The 12148-nt window shown below is 42.9% G+C and overlaps 1 protein-coding gene across 6 annotated transcripts in view; it reads right to left on the bottom strand.

Annotated features, from left to right (window-relative positions):
• GAB3 (GRB2 associated binding protein 3) overlaps window positions 1–12148 on the bottom strand; it is a 98709-nt gene that overhangs the window by 40754 nt on the left and 45807 nt on the right. The window contains exon 1 of one of the 6 annotated variants that reach the window (XM_079961705.1): window positions 11299–11386. The exons of the other annotated variants lie outside the window; for them this stretch is intronic. The gene's annotated coding sequence lies outside the window, so the exon portion shown is untranslated. Of the gene's footprint in view, window positions 1–11298; window positions 11387–12148 lie in introns of those variants that run through there. 6 annotated transcript variants of the gene reach the window in all.

The following is a 12148-nucleotide window of genomic DNA, read 5'->3' as shown; positions in this document are numbered from 1 at the left end:
TGCTGCTATTTAATAAACTTGCAAATTTGCTGTCAGGCGAATGGATTCCTTTGAGCATATCTAAGTCAAATAGGTTTGAAAGCTGTGGAGTTTTTGTTTTTTGAAAGGACTATTTGCAAGAGAGAGAAAAACAACACTTCAGGCTGCGACAGTTAAGGAAACACAAGTGTGTGTGTGTGTGTGTGTGTACATATGCATAACCACACATATTCAAAACACTGATGGATTTGCTTAATGAACTGATTATGATTTTAAAATACTAGTGGGACTGGCAACAAAACGTTGAAGTCATCTACTCCTCTTTGCTGTTCCAAGTCAGTCAGCTTTGCTTCCTTCATTCCATTCTCTTCCCATTCCCCACTTTGCCAGTCATTCTGCACCCAGTGAGCATATGGAGTCCTCACTGGGGTAGGGATGCGGTTGTGATTGCTGCCTGCCACCCCCCACCCCCTGCAGAACCTGAAAATGTGTCCCTTAAAAAGAAAAAAGGACCGCATCCACTTTTACTCCACAACCATTTTGACATGTGGCTGCCAGAGGGTTTACCAGGGGTTAGTGTGGCACTCAGCCCGGAAAGGGTTAGCCATTGCTGCAATAGGTCAATTCACAAGTAGCACCAATGCCTTGGAGCTAGGACAATGTGTGAGGAAAGGCCTTCCTTTCACTCTTCCTGACTGGCAGGGGATTCAGGGCAAACAACAGGAATGACTTTTACATATATCATGCAGTTCATTTAAGGAATTTGCTGCTATTCAGACAGATTCTTAGATAAGTTTATCAACAGCTTCTAGTCACTATGGTTGAATGCAACCTCTGGGCTGGGGACTAATGATAAGCTTTCTGAGCAAATCATCTCTACACAGGTACAAGTGTTTCTGTGAAAGAGTGGCCCTTTGTTGATTTGTACAGCTCAACAATTTGAGACTTAACACCCATTGAATGTAACATGTGAATTACCGCTAATGGGAAAAGGCTATTGCCTTCATGCCCTACATGAAAGCTTTCCAAAAGCACTGCATCTCCTGCCTATGAGCTACTGAGCCATATTCAAGGTTCCATTATTAACGTGTAAAGCCCTGAACAACCAAGATACCGTATAGACCACCTTCATCTGTACAGACCCAGTCTACCTTTACAATAATTGGAGGGTGCCCTGTATGGCTTAGTGATTTATGGCTTTTTTGTTCAAAGGTCCCCATAGTAGTGAACAGTGCTATGTGCCAAATGGCTCCTTTAACCAGAGTAACAGTCACCAAAACACAATGTCTAGTTGCCATTTAGGGGCCAGACAGCTTGAAAGTTGTATTTTTCAATAAGAACTTTTGGTTCCTGAAATTCATTCTGATTGTGCAGATACAATATTACGGATAGAATTCTACAGGATGTGTTGCTAATGTGTGAAAATAGTCAAGTCGAAGGAGCCCCATGCATGCACCTCCAGATGGCGGAGATGCCATCCTGGCACCCAGGCTTCTTCATTTGGTTGCAAGTGGCTGGTAGCCAGAAGCAAAATGCACCTGGCAAATTTCTAACACTGAAGGAGAACAGCATATTCATACAGATAAAAGATGCAAGGAAAGTGTGATAGCTCGATCAAAATTATATTAAATGGGAAAATCAGTGACACTGGATACACATTGGTTGCACAAATGGTTTCAGCATAGATATAGATCCTCAGCACTCCACCTCTCACGTGGAAGACAAGTTAACTCACATCTCCCACCTCCTGATTCCCAGCTTCTCCATTCTCTGACCTAAGAGCAAGCCCATCCACAGACAATTGCCTAAGGTGAGTGCCCCTGCCCTCAAGATATCGCCCCATCTCCACACACGAGCTGGCATAAAACAACAGTCAACAGCAGCCTCCAAATAAATAGGCTTCTCCTTGGAAAACAGCTACAGCAATAGCAGAGTTCTTGCTCTTCATGGGTGGGGCTAGCTGGCCAAATCTTCTGGTTCCAACAGGCTGCTGTTCTCCAGGTGCAGCAGAAAACAGCTAGGAAGTCTAAGAGTGGTACCCACCACCCATCTAGGTACAATGCGGATGTAGGCCTTTTCCGCACTGGCACCAACCTTCTGGTACACCCTCCCCCTGCACTGTCTGAGAAGCATCAGCCTATTTTAGGTGCCTTTTTGCTTGTTTATTCAGGCATTTCCTGGCTGTTAATTTTTAGACTGCGCTGCTTAGTATTCTGTTTCAGTATTTTGATTCTGCTGTCTACTGTGATAGTGACAGTTATGTATTTCATCTTATTTGTATTTTAGTTTTGTGGATTTCATGGATTTTACTGTGTAAACCACTCAGAGGTTTATCCTTATATGAAGCCGTTAATCTATTGGTTAGATAAATAGATATGGTTTATTACTGGGGAAAATAGGATGCTGGAATGATCAAATAACAAAAGGCGTATTTTTTGAGCCTGTAAATATGACTTATACAGAAAATAGCATGAGAACAAGGTATTTCTTAAATCAGGAAGCCTTGCACCTGAGACCTTAATGTGGCCCATCATGTCTCTCTGACTGGCCCTCAGCAACTTCCACAGGTCGTACCCCTTATTGCTCCTGCTTTATAACCGCCTTGAGTATTTTGGTCTAGCTGGAATGTCCGTGAACTGTGACAATAACTCTGGATGGATGTGTGTAGAAACTAGACTACTGTACAAAGGTAACATTTACACCTGTTTCTCTGCCCACTTTTGCTTTGGCCACATGCACCACTGGAAGGTTTGCTTGAGCCTGGAAACCCATGTATGGGTCTTAAAAGAGTTCCCTACCCTTTTTAAACCATTGTCTTTATCCAGATCACAATTCCCACCCTGTTTTATCTCCCGGGGTTTGTAACAAATCTTTGTGTTCCCCTAAATAAATATGGTCTCCCATATTGATCAAGAACTGATAAATTTATTTCAGTTATACAACCTAGAAAAATGTGGTCTCACTTGCTGTTGTACATGAGAAAAGAAATAATGAAGCACAATTGTGAAGCAGGATAGTTTAGCTTCCGTGGAAAGGGGATTAACAATGTCAGGATCCAAATAACTGCATCCAGAGTCTTCTGTGCATCTTGTGGGATCATGGATCCACCTTACCTCAGGCATGCAGTAGCTAAAGGACACACTGTTATGAGCCCACTGGGAGTCCTGGCTCAGGAGGCTTCCTATCCCTGTTTGCAATATGGAGGCAATAATAACTAAATTACATAGGAACACACACATGAAGGGTCACTCCATTTATCCATCTTAATCACTACTGCCAATTTCAATAGGTCCCAGGTTCAATCATTAGTATCATTAGCAATGTCCCCTTCCTGAAACCCTGGAAGGCTGCTGCAACTTTAGAGTTGGAAGGGACCACAAGGATCACCTGGTCCAGCCCCCTGCAATGCAGGAAACTTTTGCCCAATGTGGGTCCCCTGAAAGAGGCATATGGAGCACAATGCAACCCTTTTTGGAATCAAGTTAAAGTCTTCCTGCTTGCCCATTGTATTTTAGATGATACTTGGGTTGGTATTTTACTCCTCTGTTGTTGTTCGTCCCCCCCCCCCCCCCCGTTTTAGTCTGGATGTTGTGAAGCTTACCTGTTGTTTTCTATATCATGTTTATATGTTGTGTGAATAGTATTATTCACACCTTCACACACCACCTCCTTGGAATAGTTTTCGTTGAAGAGCAGCCAAGGAACACTTTTGAATGAGTGAGTGAGTGAGTGAGTGAGTGAATAAATAAGTAAATAAAAGATTACAACAAAATAATCTGATTTGAAGTCTTTTGAACAGTGAGAATAACTAAATAAACCACCATCATCAGGAATGGCTTTGAAACTTTATCAGCATTGTTCACTTCTTATTCCCAGGGTGCTAACTGACATAACTCCTTCCTCCTTTTCAAATTCCTGCTATCAGGTGTTTTGAGCCACAGCCCCTGACCTCATTGGCTTCAACAATGTCTGGGAGCAGCTAGCCAAGCATATAAATTTAGAACAACCTAGCAAAGGGAGCCCCTTCCAGAAGCTATAAAGGTAAAGGGTAATGGGACCCCTGGCCGTTAGGTCCAGTCGTGAACGACTCTGGGGTTGCGGCACTCATATCGCTTTACTGGCCAAGGGTGCCCAACGTACTGTTTCCAGGTCATGTGGTAAGCATGACTAAGTCGCTTCTGGAGCAGCGCACAGAAACACCGTTTACCTTCCTGCCGGAGTGGTACCTGTTTATCTACTTGCACTTTGAAGTGCTTTCGAACTGCTACGTTGGCAGGAGCAGGGACTGAGCAACAGGAGCTCAGCCTATCGCGGAGATTCGAACCGCCGACCTTCTTATCAGCAAGCCCTAGGCTCTGTGGTTTAGACCACAGCGCCATCCGCATCCACAAGCTATAGGGAGCCCCAATGGACAAAGCCTCGAGTTAAACATGCAAATGAGTTCAGCAGCGGGTCGAGACCAGGGCACATAATTCTGCCCCTCCTTGCTGCAGTACTTAGCTAATTGGGAGCCACTGCTCTAAGAAAGAGGAAGAGATCCTGTGGCCCTCCAGTTGTTGCTGGACTACAGCTCTGATAATTCTTGACCACTGGCCATGTTATCTGGAGATCATGGGAATAGGAGACTAGTAACATAAGGAGGGCACAGGCTCAACACCTCTGCTCTAAGAGCTATGTTGGTTCTAGGCTGTTGGCTTTAAGGATTAGAATGAGCACTTTTAATTTATTGGGCCCAGAAGTTTACCAACAACCAACACAATTAAGTGTTGAATTAGTTGTGAATGTCTGCCCATACATGCTGAAGGACAGGTTGCTGCCCACTTGCACAGCAGGCTTCTGCTTCTACAAACTCTCTTTGCCCTGGTAACCACCAATGTTCCCTCCAAATCTGCTCCAGAGGGTTGGGAGTAATATTCAAAATACCAGAGCTTAATTGTTCCACAGAAATGTTTCTGTTTTGCAAGTTCTCTAGAAACAATAAATGGATTGCAATTGCAAATACAGTATTAGGCAAAGATGCCGGTTTCACAGTTTTTAGTTTTACCAGATCCAAGTAAAATAACACGCTAAATCAGATCACGTTCTAGGGCATCAGGCTATTTCCCAAGAAAATTACCCTATGAAAAGTTCCCAGTTCAAAATCTTCCACATTACTGGGCTTAACTACTATATCAGACTGGCTAAACATGTATCTCATCCCAGGTGTGCTAAGTACAAATGCACATAGCCAACACCAAAATAACTGCAGCTTCAGTTAATTTTTTGAAAAGTATTGAGAAGGTTTATTAAACTAATAGCTTTTATGGAAAGATTCCAAACGGAACCCCCACACATACTTTTGCAAAAACAAAACAGTTTATGTCAACTAATCCCTTTTCTTGCAGTTTATGTGTGATCATAAACACAGATGTTGGTTGCATTGATACTAAGAGGTTGAGAAGCAATGCAGGTGGCATATTCCTTTGGCTAACTGGTTTTACTTCATTCTGGCTATCTCTTGCAACATTCTAAGCAAACAGGGTACTTTTTCTATTATTATTTATTAAATTTGTATGCCGTTCTTTACCTGCAAGTCTCTCTTTCTTTGCTGTTTTGTCTTCTTAACTGAGCATACTGTCAGGGGAAAACAGCCAACAGTTATACAGCCCATCTTTAACTGTCTAATCTCACATGAGGATAAAGCACGGATCTAAAAGGAACATAAACAGGAAATTGGGCAAAGAGGCTGTCTGCAAGAGTCCCCCCCAAAATACTGTTCTTAAAAAAGAATAACGGTAGAACTGTTATCTTAATGAAGCTCAAGGAACTCCTCCTCAAACACCAAATGGGTTTTCCATGCCATCTCCTTCCTCCCAGGATCCTCTAAATTCTGCACTATGGGTGCTAATTAGAGAATGTGTGATTCCCACAAGTTAAGTCACCTTTTCGCCTCCTATGGAGTGGCTGCCTGTAAACAAATCCATCTGAACATTTCTGTGTTGACAGGGATAGGGAACTTATGGCCCTTCAAGTCTGACAGACTCCAACTCCCATCAGCCCCATCAGAAAATCCAATTGGTCAGGGAAACTGCAAGTTGGAAGTCCAATACTACCAAGCAAGACTCAAGGTTCTTGTATGAATTTACAAAGCCCTGAACAACTCAGGTTCACAGTACCATTTCAGCTCAGTCACCAAGATCATCTGCAGGGGCTTCCACTGGTCGTTTCCTGAGTTGGTGAGGCTCATTTGACAACAATGAGAAACTTTAGTGCCATTGGCCCAGTCCTGTGGAATACTCTGCCAACAGTGATTCAGCAAGCACCTTCTGTGCAAACTTTTGAATGCCTGCTGAAAGCTTTTCTATTCCACCAGGCCTATGCAGGCAATCAAGAATACATCCTTCCTCAATAGTTAATTGTTGTCTGTTTTTAACTTTTTAAAAAGGTAAAGGTAAAGGTAAAGGTACCCCTGCCCGTACGGGCCAGTCTTGACAGACTCTGGGGTTGTGCGCTCATCTCACTTAAGAGGCCAGGGGCCAGCGCTGTCCGGAGACACTTCCGGGTCACGTGGCCAGCGTGACATCGCTGCTCTGGCCAGAGCCAGAGCCAGAGCCAGAGCCGCACACGGAAACGCCGTTTACCTTCCCGCTGGTAAGCGGTCCCTATTTATCTACTTGCACCCAGAGGTGCTTTCGAACTGCTAGGTTGGCAGGCGCTGGGACCGAGCAGCGGGAGCGCACCCCGCCGCAGGGATTTGAACCGCCGACCTTTCGATCGGCAAGCCCTAGGCGCTGAGGCTTTAACCCACAGCGCCACCTGCGTCCCTGCCTTTTAACTTTTTAATATGGTATTATTGTACAGTTGTAAGTTTTATTGCTGTAAACTGCTTTGATAATAGTCTACTTTTCAGAGGCCAATCCTCTAATTTTAAGGGTTGTTGTAAGAGGATATTTAAAGCAGTTTTGTATTTGATGGACCAAGCAGTTTAAAGACCAAGAACCACAAGGGCGGACAGCAGGTGGGGCCTTAAATTTACCCATCAACAGTTTGCACCGGTACAGCAGACTGAATGAGCACAAAGGTCAGTTTCCCCACTATAGTGAGATATATTACATTTCTACTTAAATTATAGCAACAATGTATATGTAAAAATGCAAATACAGAAACAAACACACAAATTTTATGCAACCAAGTATCCTCTTTTTTGGGGGGGGGATGTATATTCATGCATTTCTACTTTTTTGAACAATGCAAAAGAGACCACCCCCTTTATTGCTGTTTTTGAGTTGGAAATAACTGGATGGTCTTTTTTATAACGCCTGAAGGATTCTGTCACTTTGATTTGTTTTGCCATCAATTAGCGATGCTGGATCTCTTTCTCTCTCTGTCTCACTCTCATTTTCAATAAACTGTGAAGTACATTCTGACTTGTCTCTAAAGGGATCACCCTTCTATTGTTTCATCTGCATTTATACCTCCTGCACTGGTGGGTGTGCCTCTGAGATACAGGTGTATTATTATTACCTGGACACTAATAACTATTATTTCAGGGCAAAGCAGCTCTTGTAGATCCATACATGTAATGCCAACAAATGCTTTAAATCAAGTACAGTGGTACCTCGGGTTACATACGCTTCAGGTTACAGACTTTGTTAACCCAGAAATAGTGCTTCAGATTAAGAACTTTGCTTCAGGATGAGAACAGAAATCGTGCTCCAGCAGCACGACAGCAGCAGGAGGCCCCATTAGCTAAAGTGGTGCTTCAGGTTAAGAACAGTTTCAGGTTAAGAACGGACCTCCGGAACAAATTAAGTACTTAACCCGAGGTACCACTGTAATGCTAAAACAAATAGGTCTATAACAGAGCAGCCAGAACACATTAAAAAAACAAAAACATATCTGGGCCACATTGTGTAAATGGTTTATTGTGCTGTATATTCATTTTTTTAAAATGATTCTGTGCTCATTATGAGTTACAATCTAAATTACTTAGGGTGATATGATATCCACCACTGGCCATACGCAGGATATACCCCTGATATCAAGGAACTTAACTTGCTTACATCCGCTGATTTCAATGAGTCTACTCTGAGTTGGATGCAACCCTAAATCGATAAAAACAGAATTCAACGGATATACAGTGGTACCTTGGGTTATGAATTTAATTTGTTCTGGAGGTCCGTTCTTAACCCGAAACCATTCTTAACCTGAGGCGCACTTTTGCTAATGGGGCCTCCTGCTGCCACCGTGCGATTTCCGTTCTCATCCTGGGTCAAAGTCCTCAACCCGAGGTACTACTTCCGGGTTAGCGGAGTTTGTAACCCAAAGCATTTGAAACCCAAGGTACCACTGTACATACACTGTCCAACTCCCTACATACAATGTGATTGTCCATCTGTGACAGGCATTTTTAATTTTTTTCCCAATATGGGAATCTCTCTCCCCACCCCTGTTGTACTCACCAACACACGTGTGTGTGTGTGCGCGCGCGCGCGCGCTCAGACAAAATGTCTGTGTGAAATATCTTACTCTTTTGTGAAAAATATATGCCACGTGTGGAATTCCATAGATGTGAGTGTTCTTTGTTTCACTGGGGTGCCCCGCAAAGTCTTGCTGTTTTGCATGAGAAGCAGCACATCAGCTTTCAGTTTCTTTGGGCTGCTTCATTAAGTGGTACCTATTGTTGGGCACTGCTGAAGAACCTCTGCCACTCAGGCTCCAGCACCAGTAAAATAAAAACTGATACGCAAGTGAGAATTTCATTACTGAGCTGCAGAGTAAGAGAGATGAAATAGCATGCAGTTGGACTGGATAGTTATTTGAATGAACCCTCAAAATCTGTTAATGGATAATGTACAAAGAGCTGACTTACTTCAGCAGTTTATCTTCACCACACAATAATGAACTGAGATGCAGAAAAGCATGGAAGAACTTTGGTGGGAGCTGATGGAAGTAACTATTTCCAACTGCCCTTTCCCACACTGAATCATCCACCAAAGAAATGACCACAGCTGCCCTTGTGAACGCATCTGGTTGCTGGACCGGCCCAGGTGCAAGACAATATGGTGCCAGCTTCCCCTACTCCATGAAGAAAACTTAAGCTGACTTGGGCCACATTAATACTGTACCATGCACTTAAAGCACTTTGATTCCACTTTAAACAGCCACAGCTTCCCCCAAAAGAATTATGTGAGCTGTATTTCATTAAGAGTACAAAGGGTTGTTAGAAGACCCCTATACACCTCACTGAGCTAGAGCTCCCAGAATTCTTTGAGGGAAGCCAGACCATGATTATTTGAAGTGGTATCACAGAGCTTTGAACGTATGGTGGGCACAAGCAAGATTCCACAATGGTAATGAGACAAAGCCCTCTACACCTGAGGGCATTAAGCTAGCTTAGGAGGCACAGGTTCCTCCTGTCCTACCCTCCCAGACCTGTCTTGGTGTGGGGCTCCCCCATCACATCCTGTTCTTGTTTTGGGGAGAGAGCTGCCCATATTTCCACTGAAATAGAAATGCTGGATGCCTTAAAAGTCAACCTGACCTATAATTCTCAAATTTCTTCTTAGTGTTTAAAATGGCAATCAGATTCTGAACATTACGAAACCAAAAAACTCTCCAAAGTGCCTCTTCAAGTCAAGATCTACTTTGTTTTCAATGGTAGCTGCAACAACAGCATGAATACCACAAATGCATCCACAAGAGAAGAACATAATTGGCCCTACAAATAAAATTACTCCTCTATATTGCAGTGAACAAAATGTTCTCCTCGATGGCTTGTCCTAAAAGCTATCCTAGAAAGGCAAGGTAGAAATAAAATAAATAAATAATGTATGGGACAAAGTAAAATTAAGCACTCTGGAATCCTATTTAGTTTCAGCGGTAGTGAGAGTTAAGTAAATCAGTGGGAGTTGATGCCTCAGTTTCAGCACAAAGGTGAATATTTTGTTGTCTTGTTATGGCTATCTCTGAAATTGTTTAGAGGAAAGTACAAATTAAACTAAAACTTACAGGAAGAAAAACAAATCCTTCCACTCCCTACCACCAGGCAAGTATAAAATCACCATATTAAAAATGATCATACCATACCTTTCAGCAAAGTCTGGACATGAAAAAGGGTTGTTATTCTCACCACTGACCTCTAATTTTTTCCTCTAACCTAAGCAGAACACAGAGCTATCCAGCAGGGGGAAGATGTTTAAAGCATTTTGGCAAGACAATAATGTGCATCCCACATGCCCATCTGGATTTCAATGACATTGGGGGTGACGACGCAGTCAACTTTTATCATCATCAACAGTGAATTCCATAATTAATCATTAAACAATAACCTCAATGAGCATAAGCCTAGCTATGTCTCCAAAGGCATGTCAACCTATTTTTCTATTTGCTTGATAATGTCCCAAAACAGTTCTCTCATTCATTCTAGAGAGGTCATGATAGTCTCTTTAGATATACTAGTCTCTTTGGGCCAAAACCATCAGATAATCTTGTGGCAACTTGAATGATTAACAGATTTACAGAACAATTGTGTACATGACCACTCAGAAGTAAGTCACACTGAACTGCTGGTTGGAGCTGGCTGCAGGTGCCGTCGAAAACATCTGGTGTGTATCAGATTGGCAAAGACTGGTATCAAAGATAAACTGAGCAACTGGTGGTGTGATCACCTTCCTAGTTTTGTCATGCTGATTGACTGATGTATCCTACAAGGCAAAAAAATCTTCAGATGCAAAGCTGGCCCAAACCACTCAGATGTGTACCGTTTGTTGAGCAGACACTTATGTTGTAATTTTTCCTGGAAATAATGAAAGTGAATGTCAACGCAACATGGGTCATGCTGGTCAGTGGTGCCAGCATAATAAGAGAAAATCAATTGTTTGTATATTTACTTTAGCTGATTAGTAGATAGCCTAAGTCAGACACTCTAAATTCACTGAGGATAAGACTATCAACAGCTATAAGCAACAATGATTATGCGGAAGCCCAGAGCACAAGAGTCTGCAGGAATTTTTCTGGGTGGGCAGGCACAGTAAACCACTGAGAGGAGGGGACCAGGGTAGCTTCTCACACAAAAAATTGAAATAAATAGTGCCTGTGAATTTTGCCTCATATCTCAGGTTCTACAAATGCTTGTTCTTGTTGTTTAGTCGTGTCCGACTCTTCGTGACCCCATGGACCAGAGCCCGCCAGGCACTCCTGTCTTCCACTGCCTCCCGCAGTTTGGTCAGACTCATGTTTGTAGCTACAAATGCTAGAAATATTTAAAATACTCTTTAAAAAAGGAAAGGAAAGCTGGTGAATCTGAGTTTTATGGCTCACTGAGTGAGGATTCCCTACCTATGCTCATCATGGATGGTGATTTCTTAGAGGCAATATGTCACTGAATGCCATTTTCTGAGAAGCAAAGATGGAAGAGGTCATGATTGCATGCGGTCTTTCCAGAGATATCTGAATGGAAAACAGGACTATTAACTGACTGGTCCTTTTTATGTTCTGAAATCTTCTCCCAGCTCAGTACTCTGGGCAACTGCCTGGGCCACCCACCCCTAACTTTGAAACCCCTTGAAATAATCCAATTCTGAAACCTAGTGTGAATTGCGTTTTTGCTGCACACGGAAGCTGGAACTCAAGGCATGTTGATGCAAGAGAAAGTTGATGGGAGGGGGCACAGGGAGAGGGAGGGCAGAGAGTCGCTTACCACATACTCTCCCTGTTGAGTTCTGTGTAACTGCCCATGTTGCTATTGCTGGCAAAGCAACTGCCTGCTGTTTTCTGACCTTTTGCTCTTCTAGAGATAGAAATGGGAATTGTCTGAGACGTGGAATAACTTCCTGCAATTGTGTTAGCGAGGGCTGGTCTGACTTGATAGATAGCTGTGTCTGTTAGGCCTGCTTTTGAGAGGAGAAACTACTTGTTGGGTGACTAATTGGAAAGAAACATTAGGTGGCCCGCAGGAGGGCAAAATGTATAAAAGAGAAGCCTGCTGATAAAAGCTGTGCAAGGAAGGGGTGGTCTCCACTACAGCCCACTTTTGTAATTCACCCAAGATATGGGAGGGGGGAAACCTTGGCTGTGTGTACACAGTCTGACACTGAAGTTCTGAATTTAGAGACTGTAAATCATTTTTCTTGGATTCTTTTTTGGCTGTTTCCTAGCAGACCTAAAAGAGATTGTTCTTTTAAAAACA

Source organism: Podarcis cretensis (assembly GCF_951804945.1).
Source record: "Podarcis cretensis genome assembly, chromosome: Z".
Classification (NCBI taxonomy): Eukaryota; Metazoa; Chordata; class Lepidosauria; order Squamata; family Lacertidae; genus Podarcis; species Podarcis cretensis.
Note: the sequence above shows the minus strand (reverse complement) of the source record. Positions and strands in the feature narration are given on the sequence as shown.